This window comes from Anolis sagrei, chromosome 3, assembly GCF_037176765.1.
Source record: "Anolis sagrei isolate rAnoSag1 chromosome 3, rAnoSag1.mat, whole genome shotgun sequence".
NCBI classification, from domain to species: Eukaryota; Metazoa; Chordata; class Lepidosauria; order Squamata; family Dactyloidae; genus Anolis; species Anolis sagrei.
The window spans coordinates 86,108,998-86,124,491 of NC_090023.1; the positions used below are offsets into that span (position 1 = coordinate 86,108,998).

At 39.6% G+C, this 15,494-nt stretch overlaps 1 long non-coding RNA gene across 1 annotated transcript in view; it reads right to left on the minus strand.

The window, feature by feature from the left end:
* LOC137096630 (uncharacterized) overlaps positions 1 to 15,494 on the minus strand; it is a 31,649-nt gene that overhangs the window by 2,134 nt on the left and 14,021 nt on the right. Inside the window, exon 3 of the long non-coding RNA XR_010909561.1 lies at positions 5,277 to 5,486. This is a non-coding gene — a long non-coding RNA (uncharacterized lncRNA). The remainder of the gene's footprint in view (positions 1 to 5,276; positions 5,487 to 15,494) is intronic.

A 15,494-nucleotide genomic window follows, 5' to 3' on the forward strand; every position in this document is an offset into this window, starting at 1 on the left:
AAGTGCTAATTTCAATGTGAATACTATCTACTTCTTATATCCCACGCTTATCTGCCAGCACAGCTGGTGTTTAACACTACTAACTTCAGTCAAGTCTCCGAAAATGTATATTAATCTGAAATAACCTAATCAGAGTTTGCAACACAGAGTGAGGTTGATCTTTGCTTAATTAAAAGTGACCTTGTCATTTCACTGCCGATAAAGCACCATTATCCCATCATTAAGGGTTCAGTTACCATAAATATTCAGGTTTGTGTGAGGATGCTGGAAGACAGCCTTTCAACTACTTTCAGGTAGCAAAGTTGGAAATGACAAGCTGCTAAAGTAGAATTCAGGGCTGGATGCCAGCAGTTCCCAGCACTTGGGACTCAGCGCTTGAAGCAGGCAATTAGCTTTACTTCCCATGCCTGAACCTTGATGGGCAAAGAAGACAGAAGTTTTTTCCAGTTCCTGCTTCCTTGATTCTTTCATTCTGAAAATGTGTATTTCCTGAAATTAAAACAGATTAGCTAGCCAAGGTTCTTCCCACTTCATTTAATTTCCTCTACCAATGGCAACTGGGAACAATAAATAAATAAATATCTGGGATATATTTATCTCATTGCATATACAGCATATAGTTTTTGGTGAATAGCTAGGATTTGTAACCATTAGCCGAGACTATACATAGAACACCTGTATATGTAGTAAAGTAACATACATTGCAACATGTCACAGATGTAAACTAGGGCTCAGTGTGCCCAAGCAACATTAGAGTATGGTCAGTATTGTTTTATCATGAGGGATTGAAAAACTAGGAGACACAGGAAAATTCTACAGAGTCATTTAAGGTGGTGTGCAGCTGAGTTAACCTGGAGTAAGCCACCTAATGCAATTGTATCCTGGATTTTAAAAACACAGGGAAATTCCTAATCCTGCAACACCCACCCCCAATTCCCATGCAGAATAGGGGATGGATGTCCCAACAGCCACCCCATGCTCCCTGGGCTCAGGAAGCCTGGGGAGGTGAGGTGGCTGTCAATTCTGCTCTTTGCCCCCCTCCCATTTCCTCTCCAAAAAGGGGGGGGGCATATGTACTTGATTCCCTGCCTCTCTACTACTTGGTCTATGTGACCAACTGCCTTGCTTGGGAAGGGCAACTCATTCCTCCCAAGTCCACTTGCTGGTCACATGGCAAAGGATCAGAAAGTAGAGATCTGATATATTCCTTTTTTTTTTCCTAAGAGGGGAAATTGGTTGGTGACAGAGAGGGTGAAAACCAGGCCCATTCTCAGCTGTGCCAAACCAGCTTTGGCACAGCTGGACTGGGAGGGCCCTGTCTAACCATAATGCAGTTCGAAACCAGCATTTTTCATGCCAGTTCCACCCGCACTATGTTCCTGTGTAGAACTACCCAAAGTTGGAACATGTGAGACAAATATATTTCAGGTACTTATTTGTTGTACAAGTAGCTTTTCCAGGACTGTAGCTTATGTTCCAGGATTTCTAGTATTAGAAAATGGAAAAATGAGATGTAATTCTTGAAAAGCTACCAAGCAAGCCATTCTGTTGAAGTTTGAGCAAGTAAGGTTGTTGCTGAAAAAACTACCTTGGAACCTTACAGAAGTTGTCTCAAGTCCCTGCATTGGTATCAGTACAATAGATTTTATTAAAAGAAGAAACAACAGCCACACAATAACCATACAATATATGAACTAAGAGCCCTTCCAGACAAGCCTTTAATTCAAGACATGTCTTGCTTTTACCGGAGGCATCCAAACGACACCTCCGGTAAAAATGAATCAATGCTGAATAAACTGGGTTTCTTAGTTTACTCTGCATTAATTAAAAACCTCATTGGATCCTCATTAGATCCAGATCTAGCCCCGGGTCTAATGAGGTATTGGGCCTGTGTGGATTTACTCTTGGGATGTATCACACGTTTCCAGGGGGTCAATCCTCACTGTCATCTTACACTTTGGGCTCCTGGAGCCCAAAGGTGTGAAAGGGTGCCCATCCCTCTCCCAAGCCCCAAATTTTTCCCCTACAACTTACTGAAAAGGGTCCCTGGCATCCATGGAGCCGCTCCTCACATCCTCCTGATGGAGGAAATGATGCATGAGGATTTCAATCAGGATAGTATGTAACCACCCCCACAAGTAAAGCCTGGGTTTTGGGTTCTGCTTCTGCTCGTGTTTTAGTTACATCTGGAAGAGCTCTCAAAAATACCTATTATCTGCATAGATGAAAACTCTTCTTATGAAAAGTAATACCATAAATTTCAACAATTTGGCTAAAAGAAACTGGGCATAGTATTCCAAATGCTGTTACACTGCAACTGGTATAATAGACATTGTGTATATTACACATTGTTTCATTATCTTTGTCCTTTTCTTAATCATCCATTATGTGGAATTCACCTTTACCACAGCAACTGTCCAGGGCATCAGCATTTTCATGCCATATTACAAGGATTTAATCTCTCATTATCATTTTGTTAACTGCTCAAATTAATCAGCAGTTAATATCAGCTCACATATTTCAGATGGCAATTGTTTATAATCCAAAGAAAGGGATCTAGTATTGCATGAAACAAAGATCACACAAGATAAAGGTTTGATGGCATTCCGGTAATGCAAAGACAAGATAGAAGACTTGCATGGAAATAGGATTTTGTCGCTTAATAGATTACTGTTTGGGATGGATGAGAAGAATGCATTGATCCCTACATACCACTGGGTTTTCCTCGATGACTTAACAGCATGATGTCTGGCACCTACTGGTTAATAGACATACTTTCAATATGATCAATATAGGCTCATCACAGAGCCAGCAACATTGAGCATCAGTTTTCATGGTTCACTATGCAGAGTTTACATTTTTCTTAGTTGCCTAATTCTCACCTTATAGTTTTTGATGAAAAGATAATGATAGGCATTTTAAAGAGATGGTGAATACCAATGGATGGCACTAGAGAGTACCCTCATAAACCCAAATATCTCAAAGTTTCCAAAAGTTTGATTCTACCTTCTCTGCAAGTATGAAAGAGATTGACAAAAAGATGGTAAAGAGAAATATAAGAAGATCATGATAGGATAGTGTATCACATGCTAAATATGGGTGAGAGGTTTTGCACGAACATAACAGAATGTATGTTACTTTTCTTACCACACAACAAATATAAGCAATTTCATGAAGTGACAAGCTTTACACATTTTTTATCAGAAACAAAAGTTCAAAAGCCAAATAGATCACAACCAACAGACAGTCACAGAGCTAAGATAGAGCTTTTTGTATTGTTTTTCATATTGGGGGGGGGGGAGGAATAGGCAATCACACAACAACAATACACTAAGTTGATAACAGAAGGATCTGAGAGACAGGCAGGTATATAAAGGCTGGGGAGGTGCTTAGATTGAAAAAAATATTTAAAATCAATTCTGAAACTTTGCAGGATTGATGCCCTGCTTACTTGTCTCACTGTGTAGAAATTCAAAGGGATACCTCTTTTTATTTTTAAAAAAGTAGAGATTGCTAGAAAGGGATTATAAACAACTAGTGAGCTTGGCCAATAAATTCTGTTCACCTATGAACATGGCAATCCCATTCATACAGGGAAACCCAGTCTTTTATATTGCAATGCTCACTAACCCCTCATACAGGAGAGCCAACATGCTGGTGAGATTTAATATTATGCCATCTCCACTCCATAGAAGAAGAAGAAGAAGATGATGATGATGATGATGATGATGATGATGATGATGATGATGAAGAAGAAGAACTTTATTTTTCTACCCCTCCTCCATCTCCCCGAAGGGACTCGGGGCGGCTTACATGGGGTTTAGTAAGGTAGATGACAATGTATAACGGCATAGGAAAAAATAATGGAAACAGCAAATTAACAGGATCAGTTAATATAATCTAGGACATCAAATTGAATGACAATTCAAGTCATAATAGAGGCCATTTGTCATAGGAGTCGTCAATCGAAAGCACGGCGAAACATCCACGTCTTTAATTCCTTACGGAATGCGGCTAGTGAGGGTGCCAGCCTAATCTCCTTGGGGAGGAGGAGGGAGTTCCATAGAGAAAGACTCAATGGTCAACCAAGCGATAAGAGGTTTTGTCCCTGTAGCAAAGGACAACTGGATTCCATCCCACATATTCTTCTGCACTGCCCACTTTACCAGGAACTAAGATCTAGCTAGATTCTTTGAAAAACCATACTGACCCAGACAAAGTAATTATGCTTTTAAACTGCCAAGATTTTAACCATTGCCTTTCAGTGGCAAGGTTCCTGAATGAAGTCTGTAAACTGAACATGCAGCAAATGTGATGTTTCTTTTTTTATAATTTTTACTGTATGTTATACTGTCTTGTTATATATGCCAATAAAGGCCTATTGGACTAAAAAATTTAAAAATTATTTGTAAAAACTTTAAAAGTTTCCTAAAAACTAGTGGATGGCCAAAATATTCCAAAACTTGGCAGGCTTAAAGTTGTAAATATTGCCTACAAGTGAGCCAAGTTTCATCCTGATAGCCATAAAAATGATAGTGAAACAAGCCTTTCTATTTTTCCCCAGTGCCACTAATGGAACAACTCCTATGAAGCAATTACGAAGCTTCGGAGATTCGGATTACAAATCGAAATCTCTGACATGAATTGCTAATCATATTTCAGCTCTTTCACACACCTCTAGTAAATAATAGTGCTGTGCAATAAAAATCATTTATGAATCGTAAGTGTGATTCATAAATCTGTATTTATGATTCTACTGGAGAGAGGAGCAGCAGGCAGTACTCCCCTCTCTGTCTCCCTGCAGAAGGCAGAGAGATGCCAGAGACAAGGCCCCGTGCACTGCCTGCCCTCCTGCTTTTCTTGCTTCTGGCCTCTGGACAGATAGAAGGTGGCCCTACTGGAGGAGGATGTTTGGAGGGGGGGGGGGCAAGGATAGGAACTGGGACCCACCAAGTGCCTTGCTGCTGCTCAAAACCTTAGCAGAGTGGGACAGCAGCCTCCTGTGGCCATGGCAGCCTTGCAAGACTTTGAGCAGCAGTGAGGCGCTTAGTGAGTTTCAGTTCCTGCCCTTGTCACTCTCCTCCACTTCTACCTCATAGTGCCCACGCACCCTCCCTCCTTCTCTCCTTTGGGGAAATGAAACAAGATGCATTGGTATCCTGTTCACATCAGACATGGAAAAGGGCAGCAATGTGCATTGTTCTTTGCTCCATCAGAAGGGGAAAATAGGTTAAAAATGAAGGCAGTTCCATTGCAGTTACCCAAAAACTACTTACCCAAGTGTGGTGACCAAGGAAGCATCTTGCGATGCTTTCTCGGTACTTTGAGCATTAATGGGGTGGGACCTGCAGATCATCATGTGATGGCACTCAGCAGAACCTGTCCCCAAAGTGCTGCAAAGGGGCAGTTTGACCCAGTGTGATAAGGTGGTATGTCATTGTAGCACCAGGTTTCATAGTCCTCTGTGGTCTGCATCCACCTTTTGGCTAAAAGAAAATAGGAGAGATTAAATGTACATTTACCTATTTCCCACAGAAATAATAGCTTCATTACACTTTTATCTAGGAATAATCCTCCTTTAGCACAGATTTCTGTCCTAACCTCCAAGCAGGACAATATTTGGGGGGAGGGGGAAGTGGGGCAACTAAATAACAAGCTTTGAGTAACGGATTGGGATTTTATTTATTTGTTTGTTTGTTTGTTTATTTATTTATTTATTTACTGTATGTATATGCTGCTTTTCTCACCCCTTGGGGGGATTCAAAGTGGTTTCCAACATACTCATGGCAAAATTAATGCCAAACATATCTGACTTCCCAATGTACAGGCGCAACTGTTACACAAGTTTTAATTATGCTAAAGCTCCCCTGGCTGCCACCGAGACCTGGGGTTCCAGGCTCAGCGATGAGTCCAAAATCACTCCCAAGCCGCAAACCTGTGTCTTCAGGGGGAGTGTAACCCCTCCATCACGGGCTGTAACCCTATGCCCTGTTTGGCCTTACGACTGACCAGAAGTACCTCTGTCTTGTCTAAATTCAGTTTCAATTTGTTCGCCCTCATCAAGCTGTCACACTTGCCAAGCACCAGTTCAGGACCTGAACAGCTTCCTTAGAAGCAGGTGAAAAAGAGTTAAAATGTTGGACATCACCTGAATACAGATGACATTGAAACCCAAACTCTGGATGATCTCTCCCAGTGACTTCTTGTAGATATTAAACAACATGGGGGACAATACTGAGCCCTGCAGGACCCCACAGGAAAAAGTCTGCGGGGCCAAGCAGGTGTTCCCCAACAACACCTTCTGAGAATGACCCTCCAGGAAGGACTGGAGCCACTGTAAAACAGTACCTCCAAGACCCATTCCTGCGAGGTGTCCAAGAAGGACACACTCATCATGTCACGTTCTCTACACAGATCATCCACTAAGGCAACAAAGTCTGTTTCAGTTCCATGACCTAGCCTACAGTCAGACTGCACCAGATACAGATAATCACTTTCCTCCAAGAATACTTGGAGTGGCAAGTCCAAGCCTTTGTCCAAAAAAGGGAAATTGGAAACTGGCCAAAAGTTGTTCAATTGAATGGGGTTCAGTGATGTACCCCACTCAATTGATATTTTATGCATTACACTTAATGACATCATCAGAGGTCATTCCTGGTCCCAGCTTTTGTGCTGAAAACTTACAGACCTTGAATTATCCTGAACTAGCAACCTTCATTTGGGTTTTGTTTTTTGTGTATGTTTTTTTGTGTGTGTTTTTTGTTTTGTTTTGTTTTGTTTTTGTTTTTTTGTCTATCAAAACATTTCTTATTTTCTCATGAGAAGTGCAATACATAAAAAACTAGAGGAAGAAAGACAGCATAACTTCCTTGGCTCCTTCTGTTGGTTCTGTATGGAAGTGCCTATAATAGGCTGTACCTTCTTATATTCAACTCTATGCTAGTTGAGAAGAGCAGAAACATGCTGAGCTTTTTATGGAATTTTATTATAAATAAATGCATTCCTTGTAAGCTTTTTTCCACTGAAGTAAATTTGGCGAGTAAAGCCAATGAACATGATTCCCTACTTTAAAATGTTTTAAAGAAAGACATCTCACATCTCTTTGAGTGACTGAATAAATGAGAAGATAATTTGAATTACCTACTTCCACCTTATGTCTGAAGTTAGCATTGTTTGCAATGATAAAGCAGAAATATTCTGACAAGCTGTCTGACTTGTTATGAATCTGAACTTTTTATTGCCTTTTTCCTTATGCCCTCTGCTGAAACAAAATGTTACCAAGAAGAAAGATTAATTTCACACTTGGCAAAACTCGCCACTTGGCTGCAATTTGTATAGCACTGCAGAAAAATAGAAAGTGACTCATCAACCATCCTTAGGCTCTGTACCAGCTTTTCTATTCTGTCTTGGCAAGGCATACAATTTAGAATTTTTTGTCATTTGAATACATTTTATCACTATCAAAATGCTAAACTGAACTTAAGAGGAAGTGATATCCTCTCCATTTAACTTTCAGAGTATAATCTTTTTTATAAAAGATCAACTACTTCCACTAAAAGCAGGATGTTCTCATGATAAGAAGAAGAAGGCAGAATTGTGTTACTCTTGTGGAACAGCAGCTAAATCTCACTGCATGTGGTTTCCCAGTAATTGGATTGTGCTGCAACAAGAGACATATGTAAATGAAATTTCTCTAACAATTGAGTTTAATGTGAATGCATAATTTCTAATGATCTGAAACTATTTACGGATAAGGTTATATATAAGAGGCAGAGGAACTGTGTCACAGAAAGCCGACTGATAGTGGCAGGAAGATCAAATGTGAATGGAAAGCTTGGAAAGAGAACACATAGGGCACATATACACATAGCTGAAAATCTATATGCCACCTGCCTTCATCCTGCAGCAGAATCATGACCATCCAGCTGGGCCAAAACCAGTTTGGTCCTGCTTAATGATCACCTTATACCAACATCTCCTAAGACATTCATGATAACCTCCCTTCACAATCTATTCTGAAGATTTTACAATGTGATATGGTCTTTTGAAGGAATACAATCTTCCAAATAACATGGCCCAAATCATGAAGGGCATTCTAGGCCAAACACTGTAATCTGGGTTGTGCACAGAAACAAACTTGTAGCTTGTGAAGCTGTCGTAACACGAGGCTCCCTTGTGCCATCTCTCCATTCAAGGAAATGTGATCAAGAGGTGTTATAATACAAAATGGCAAAAATGTAAGTTTGGCTGTCAGTACAAAGCAATGAAAAATTCATTTCAAAAATGATGTACACATATAACATTCACATTTCACACATGTGCTTATGAAATGAAATATATTTTTGCTAGAGCATTGTGCTATTTTATTTTCTTGGTATCAACTATAAACTCCTTTCCTATTAGAACTATGACATTTAGCAAGAGAAGAAGATGCTGTGATTATGTTCAGATACTTTTAGGCGGAATAAATCTAGCCCTTGAGAATATTAAAATGTGCCAGTATGTAGAATAAGTGAAATGAATTATTAATCTGGAAATCGGGTTCAACATAAGTAGTAGCAAAGTACTCGTTTTCACACTGTGCAAGAAAGATGACAAATCAGAAAGCTCTTTTCCAGAGGTGAAAGCAACTTGGTTCTCTTTTCCAACTACATCCTTAATTTCTGTTGTCGTTTTTCACTTGAACTGCTGGATTGAGAAGAAAGAATGTTTTTAACAGATTGGAAATACTATCTTGATGAACTATTTTCATTTGTACGTGTGAAATGCAAGTGCTGTGTGGACATACATTATATTCTCATGGCCAGACTCATTTAAAGAAACATTCATACCAAGCACTATCGCAGATCTTTAAATGGCTTCTTTATTATTTTTCTTTTCATTATTGTGCCTCTGCAGGAACCATATTGAGGAAAATCAGGGGATCAGCAGAATGCTGCTCCTATTTCAGAGCTTTTGTTAGGGCCTGTGTGGCCGTATTAACATGAACAGTATTTCACCAAATCCCATTTGTCATTATTTGGAGCCATTTCCTCAGCAGGTTATCACAAAATACCAAGGACAAGTTGGGTTGACTATTACCTGAATGAAACCAAGAATAAAAGAGTGTGTTCTTCTTGTAGAAAGAAACCTGCTTCAGCCAAAATGGAGGAAAATTACTACAAATACACTGTGCATATGCTCATCTAAACAGGGCCAATCACAGGCATATAATAAGCTTTCCAGCCTTCTATTTTGCTTCCATTGTTCAGCTTTTTCTTCGAGTAAACCATCATAATAACTACACTATTACTAAATTCTGTTGACCTTTTTTCATTATGTCTTGAAAACAGAAGTGATTCACAATAGAAAGAATCTAGGGGTCCTCCATTCCACAAGAATGAAAAGCACCTCCAAATGTTGCAGTTACCCACAGACAACTACAGCAAATCAACTACGTCGGACTCTAATAGAGACCATTATCTCTCCATTTCCACTCATCCTGTCCCCTGCCTTGGGACTGCTTCAGAGGACAGCAACACTAGAAATGGTAACACATGACATCCTTTTGTTTAGCAGCAGCCATTCAGGACCAACAAAGAGACTATTTCTGGCCATGAAAAATCCTGTTTTGTCCAGTAATTAGTTTTTTAAAGTAAATCATTCTATTACTTCTCAGCATTAGAAGAGTAAAGCATTTCTGTGGCTCATTGCAATGATGAAAAAAGTAACTCAGGGCCCTTCCACACAACCCTGTATCCCAGAATATCAAGGCAGAAAATCCTACAATATCTGCTTTGAATTGAGTTATCTGAGTCCACGCTCAGATAATGTGGGATTTTCTGCCTTGATATTCTGGGATATAGGGCTGTGTAGAAGGGCCCTCACTGTGTTTTTGTTGTACTACTTGTTCCTCTTCCATTATTTTCTAGTATGTGGGGGTGTGCCAACCAGGAAAAACTTAGGACTGATAAGAAAATGGCATAGAATATTAAAATCCCTAAGAAAATAAATATTTAAAGTTACTTTTGAAAATAACAAGAAATAACTGCACAAGTAACATCACTTTCAGAGAAGGCCATTGAAGATATCCAAGGGGATGGAGCACCTTGCCAGGGGACGCGGGGAGTGGAGTGTCAGAATGAAGATTTGCCTATATCTGTGATTAGCCCAATTTGGGGAGGTGGGGCAATTTGGGAACACAGGCACAACAGAGTCGTAGTTGTGGGCCAGCTACACAGCTTACATGGTCTGTCAGTCCTGCTATCAAGGGTATCTCTAGTTTAATTTTGCCCAGGGGCAGACCCACCCTCTATTCAGATGTATTACTTGGGTGGCATTGGGCCTAAAACTAATAGTTCTTATGGTACTGTGCCTTAATTCACTATCTAAGGAGTAAACACTCCCTTTGGGTGATCACTTGCTTCATTCTGCTAAATATAAGATTTTAGTGAGGATTGTTTAGTTTATTTTTCTTTCTCTATAGGGAAATGGAAAAGATCAGGATGAACTAGATGACCAGGAGAGAAATTTCTATAAAAAGAAAGTCAATAAAACATGGTCTACTTGGTTAATGGTATTTTTAATCTATGGGGCAAAGCCATGGTGGCCCTTTCCACTGGTATTTGTGATGCTGCCTGTGGGACATAGCAGTCATGCTATTGGATCAGGATCACATAGGGGATTAAAGAAGATTTGTGAATATGGCAGGAGTGTCTTCAAGGTTTCTAATGGTGTTTACTTTGGGAAGGAAGAGTTGAATGTTAAGAATGTCCTAGGATTAATATGAGGCCTGGCTTTGAACTGACATCTTTTTGGAATTTTTTCTTCTTTTTTAATAGCAGTGTGGATTTGAGAAGGGAAGCTAGGTAATTTCTGAATTCACTTTTGTTGTTACAATATGGGAGCATTGGGTTCTCCTTGGGGTTCCAGGGTTTGCCCAGGGGAAGTTGGGGCAAGGGTTTGGGTGAGTTGATGTCTCAGTTCCCTATTGCTTCTCACAGAGTTTAAATTATTTAAAATCAGTACAACCCGGAGTCCCTTTGGGGAGATAGAGCAGAATATAAATAAATTATTATTATTATTATTATTATTATTATTATTAATAATAATAATAATCCTTGTACCCATTTGAATATGTTGTAAGAGCCCACTGTAAATAGCTGAAAAAATGAGTAATAGTGAACCTTATATTTTGAATATATTTGGGCTGGATGAATAACCTAGAATTTCCTTGGGAGATCTTGATAGCCTTAGAAACACTTCCAGAGGATTTTTTTTTTTTTTTTGGAATGTGGTTACATGAAACCATGGCTATCAAATCCATGGATAAAGAGGATGTACTATAGTTTAATACCGTAGTTGAATAAAGTGCTCCTTCATCAACCCCATTCTATTGGGTCTCTTTGTCCCCATTGTGGGTCAGCAAAGGCAGTATAGCATTTATACTAATAATATCCAACTTGAAAACTTTCTCTGGGACTATGAGACATACTTATTCACTCAGTCTTGACTTGTGATTTTTAGACATTTGATACTGTCAACCAGCTGCAACAAAACTTATGAGAGCAGATGGTGTGGGAACACATGAAAAAGCAAACAAATCCCGAAAACAAAAAAACATTTTAAACGCACAGTCTAGAAGAGGTACTTTCTTATTGCCATGTACTATATTTTACTCTCTAATTGCTTCAGTCCTGTTTGATTTATACTGATTTTATCTCAGCTGTATATTTTAACTTTGCAAAAGCAATGAGGCCAATCTAATTAGTGCTGTTAATATTAGTACCTACAGAGCACATCTGCTCAGTTAAAACATATCCCCTAGTGTTTATGTAAAAGGTGACACGTTTTCAAGTTTAATATGATATTGACTGCCACTTTGTTTATGAATCAAGAACAGTGGGTATTATTGTTAACTATAGGTCAATCCTATACGTGTTTATTCAGGAATAAGCCACCTAGAATACATGGGGCCATAGTATTTTATAAGTGTACATAGGGATCTTGGCAGTAAATGAAACAATGCTTTTTGCTTTTTTTAAAAAAAAGTGGTAGAATAAGCAGCTATATTTACGCGCAAGCTAAAAAGACTTCTTTTTCCTTTTAGAAGTGTCAAATTGGCATGATACATGATATCATCACCTAGATTCAAGAAAAAAAATCTCACATTAACCAGGATAGTAAATCATGAAGCACCCTGGCATAGGCACAGGCCATTTTTCAATGATGTAGTGACATGACACACACTCCCAGGAAAGAAATATGGAAGTAAGTAAGCTTGAAAAGTGTCAAAAATGCTCAGCTAGTGTTCAGAGAAAGGACATTTTGCAACTGTAAATCTTCAAGTGTTAAGACACAGGAAGTTGTCTTACCACAGACCAGACTAATTTTAAACCGGATTTGTTTACTCTGACCAGGTCATCAGTTTTCTTCCCATCACTTGTTACTTGATCCTTCTGAATTAGGGATACCAGTACATAAATACCCTGAGTGAGAGGTTTAAAATCATTTTAATACATAATAGTAAAGTTAAAAATACACCATATATACCCCACAAAAAGGCTGCCTGCCATCAATGAATCATGAAAAGCCTGCTTGAATAAAAAGATATTTGTTTACCAGCAAAAGAAGAGCAGAAAGGAAGCCAGCACAACTTCCATGCATCCAATTGTACAAACTAGGAGCAGCCATTGAAGAGTCTCTTCCCTGTGTCCTCAACAGATGGGCTGTGATGGTGGTGGGAATGACGATGCATCTAACACTTTATAGCCATGGGTTTATGCTATGGAATTGTGGAAATTGTAGTTTTTGAGCCTTCTCTACTAAAGAGTGTAAGTAGCTAAACAAACTACAACTTCCAGCATTCTATAACATTGAGTCATGGCATAGAAAGAGGCGTCAAACTGAATTAGTTCTACAATGCAGATACAGCCTGAGAGAAAGCCCTTCCTTAGAGAGAGATATGATCTTTCAGAAAGTCTGGACTGACGCTGTGTCCCCAAATAAGGAATAGTATTTGTTTACCAGGAGCCCCTGGTGGTGCAATGGATTAAACCACTGAGCTGCTAAACTTGTTGACTGAAAGGTAGCAGGTTCGAATCCAGGGAGTAGGCGTGAGCTTCCGCTGTCAGTCACAGTTTCTGTCAACCTAGCAGTTCAAAAACATGCAATTTGAGTAGATCAAAAGGTAACTGCATTCCATGCAGTCATGCCAGCCACATGACCTTGGAGGTGTCTACGGACAACGCTGGCTCTTCAGCTTAGAAATGGAGATGAGCACCAACCCCCAGAGTCAGACACAACTGGACTTAATGTTAGGTGAAAACCTTTACCTTTACCTTTACCTTTACCTTATTTGTTTACTAGACGTGAGGAAAGTTGCTTTTTGAATTACAGTTTGCACAATCCCCCTGACTGCTTTGCCAGTGGCTATGTTAGCTGGAATATTCTGAGTATTGTAGTTCACAGTGTTACAGGCTCTGCTATTTTCATGAGAAAGCATGGCCACCCAGTTGCAATGAATTCCACAAGCTAATTCTATGGCATGGACAAAATCTGTAAAAACCAGCTGCCAACATGCATCACATTATCTTTCATTAACTGTGCCCTTTTTAAAAAATTGGAAGTACTTTGGCCAAGGATCTGTGTGATTAAGCTTTCTGCAGCGTAATTCTAGGCATTATATATTATAGCTTTGGGCCAGTGGTGAAATAGTGACTGTCATTCACTTTTGACTTCAAGGCTCCATTAGCGTAATTACCTAGAAGACTGATTGCTCCTCTTAATAACATTCTTGCATCCCATACAATAATGAGGGGGTGCAGAGTGGCTTACTACTTTTCTGATCAACTCCTTCTCCCCAGTGAACTTCCTATTAGCAACTCTGAAACATACCTGTATTCTAGGTGTCTTTTTCCCCAGCAGAGCTAATACCAACATTGAGGGGCAATTTCAATCAGAGCAAAACCAGTAAAGGAAAGGAAATTAAACAACTTCTTGCCTTGTGCCAAACCCCAATCCAATTATTGATTGTTGTTGTTCTTGATGTGTTCCTTCAAGTCATTTCCAACATACGGTGACCCTAAGGTGAACCTATCATGGAATTTCTTGGCAAGATTTATTCAGAGGGAATTTGCCTTTGCTTTCATGTGAGGTTGAGAGGATGTGACTTGTCCAAGGATACCCAGTCAACACCCTCCAAGTAGCAACAGTAAGAACAGACCATGGAACAACAGAATGGATCAAGATTGGGAAAGGAGTACAGCAGGGCTGCATAGTCTCACCTGATTTATCCAACTTGTATGTCCTTGGCTGGGTGTCCTTGGACAAGTCACATCCTCTCAACCTCACATGAAAGCAAAGGCAAATTCCCTCTGAATAAATCTTGCCAAGAAATTCCATGATAGGTTCACCTTAGGGTCACCGTATGTTGGAAATGACTTGAAGTAACACATCAAGAACAACAACAGAAAACATCATGCGACATGCGGGACTTGACAAATGCAAGGCTGGAGTTTAAATTGCTGGAAGAAACATTAACAACCTTAGATATGCAGATGATACCACTTTGATGACTAAAAGTGAGGAGGAGCTGAGGAGCCTTCTAACCAAGGTGAAAGAAGAAAGTGCAAAAGCTGGGTTGCAGTTAAACATCCAAAAAGCAAGAGTATGACAACCAGACTGACTGAAAACTGGCAAACAGAGGGAGAAAACATGGAGGCAGTGACAGACTTTGTTTCTAGGCACAAAGATTAGTGCAGATGCAGACTGCAGCCAGGAAATCAGAAGACATTTACTTCTTGTGAGGAGAGCCATGACCAATCTGAATAAAATAGTTAAGAGTAAAGACACCACACTGGAATGAAGGTACACATAGTTAAAGCAAGTGCATTCCCCGTAGTAACCTATGAATGTGAGAGCTGAACCATAAGGAAGGCTGAGCGAAGAAAGATAGATGCTTTCAAACTGTAGCATTGGTGGAAAATTCTGAGAGTGCCTTGGACTGAGAAAAGATCAAACCAGTCCATACTTCAGGAAATAAACTCAACTGCTCACTGGAGGGAAGGATATAAGAGGCAAAGATGAAGTACTTTGGCCACATCATGAGAAGACAGGAAAGCTTGGAGAAGATAATGATGCTGACGAAAATGGAAGGAAAAAGGAAGAGGGGCCGACCAAGGTCAAGATGGATGGATAGTATCCTTGAAGTGACTGGCTTGACCTTAAAAGGGAAGGGCATGCCGTGGGCCTACAGGAAGCTCTGGCATGAACTGGTCCATGAGGTCATGAAGAGTTAGAAGCAAGGGAATAAACAACAAACTTAGCTATACCTTTCCTGCAATATGAATGCTTTTGTTCTCATGCACAAATGACTCTGGTTCTAGGTCTTTTTCCAAAATGTTTTGTCCTTTCCCACACCATATTTTAGCTAACTAGCAGATAAAAATTAATGAGCATTTTTGTAATCTAATCCTTTTTGTTCTTTTGAACACAAACAGTAATAATCACATTTT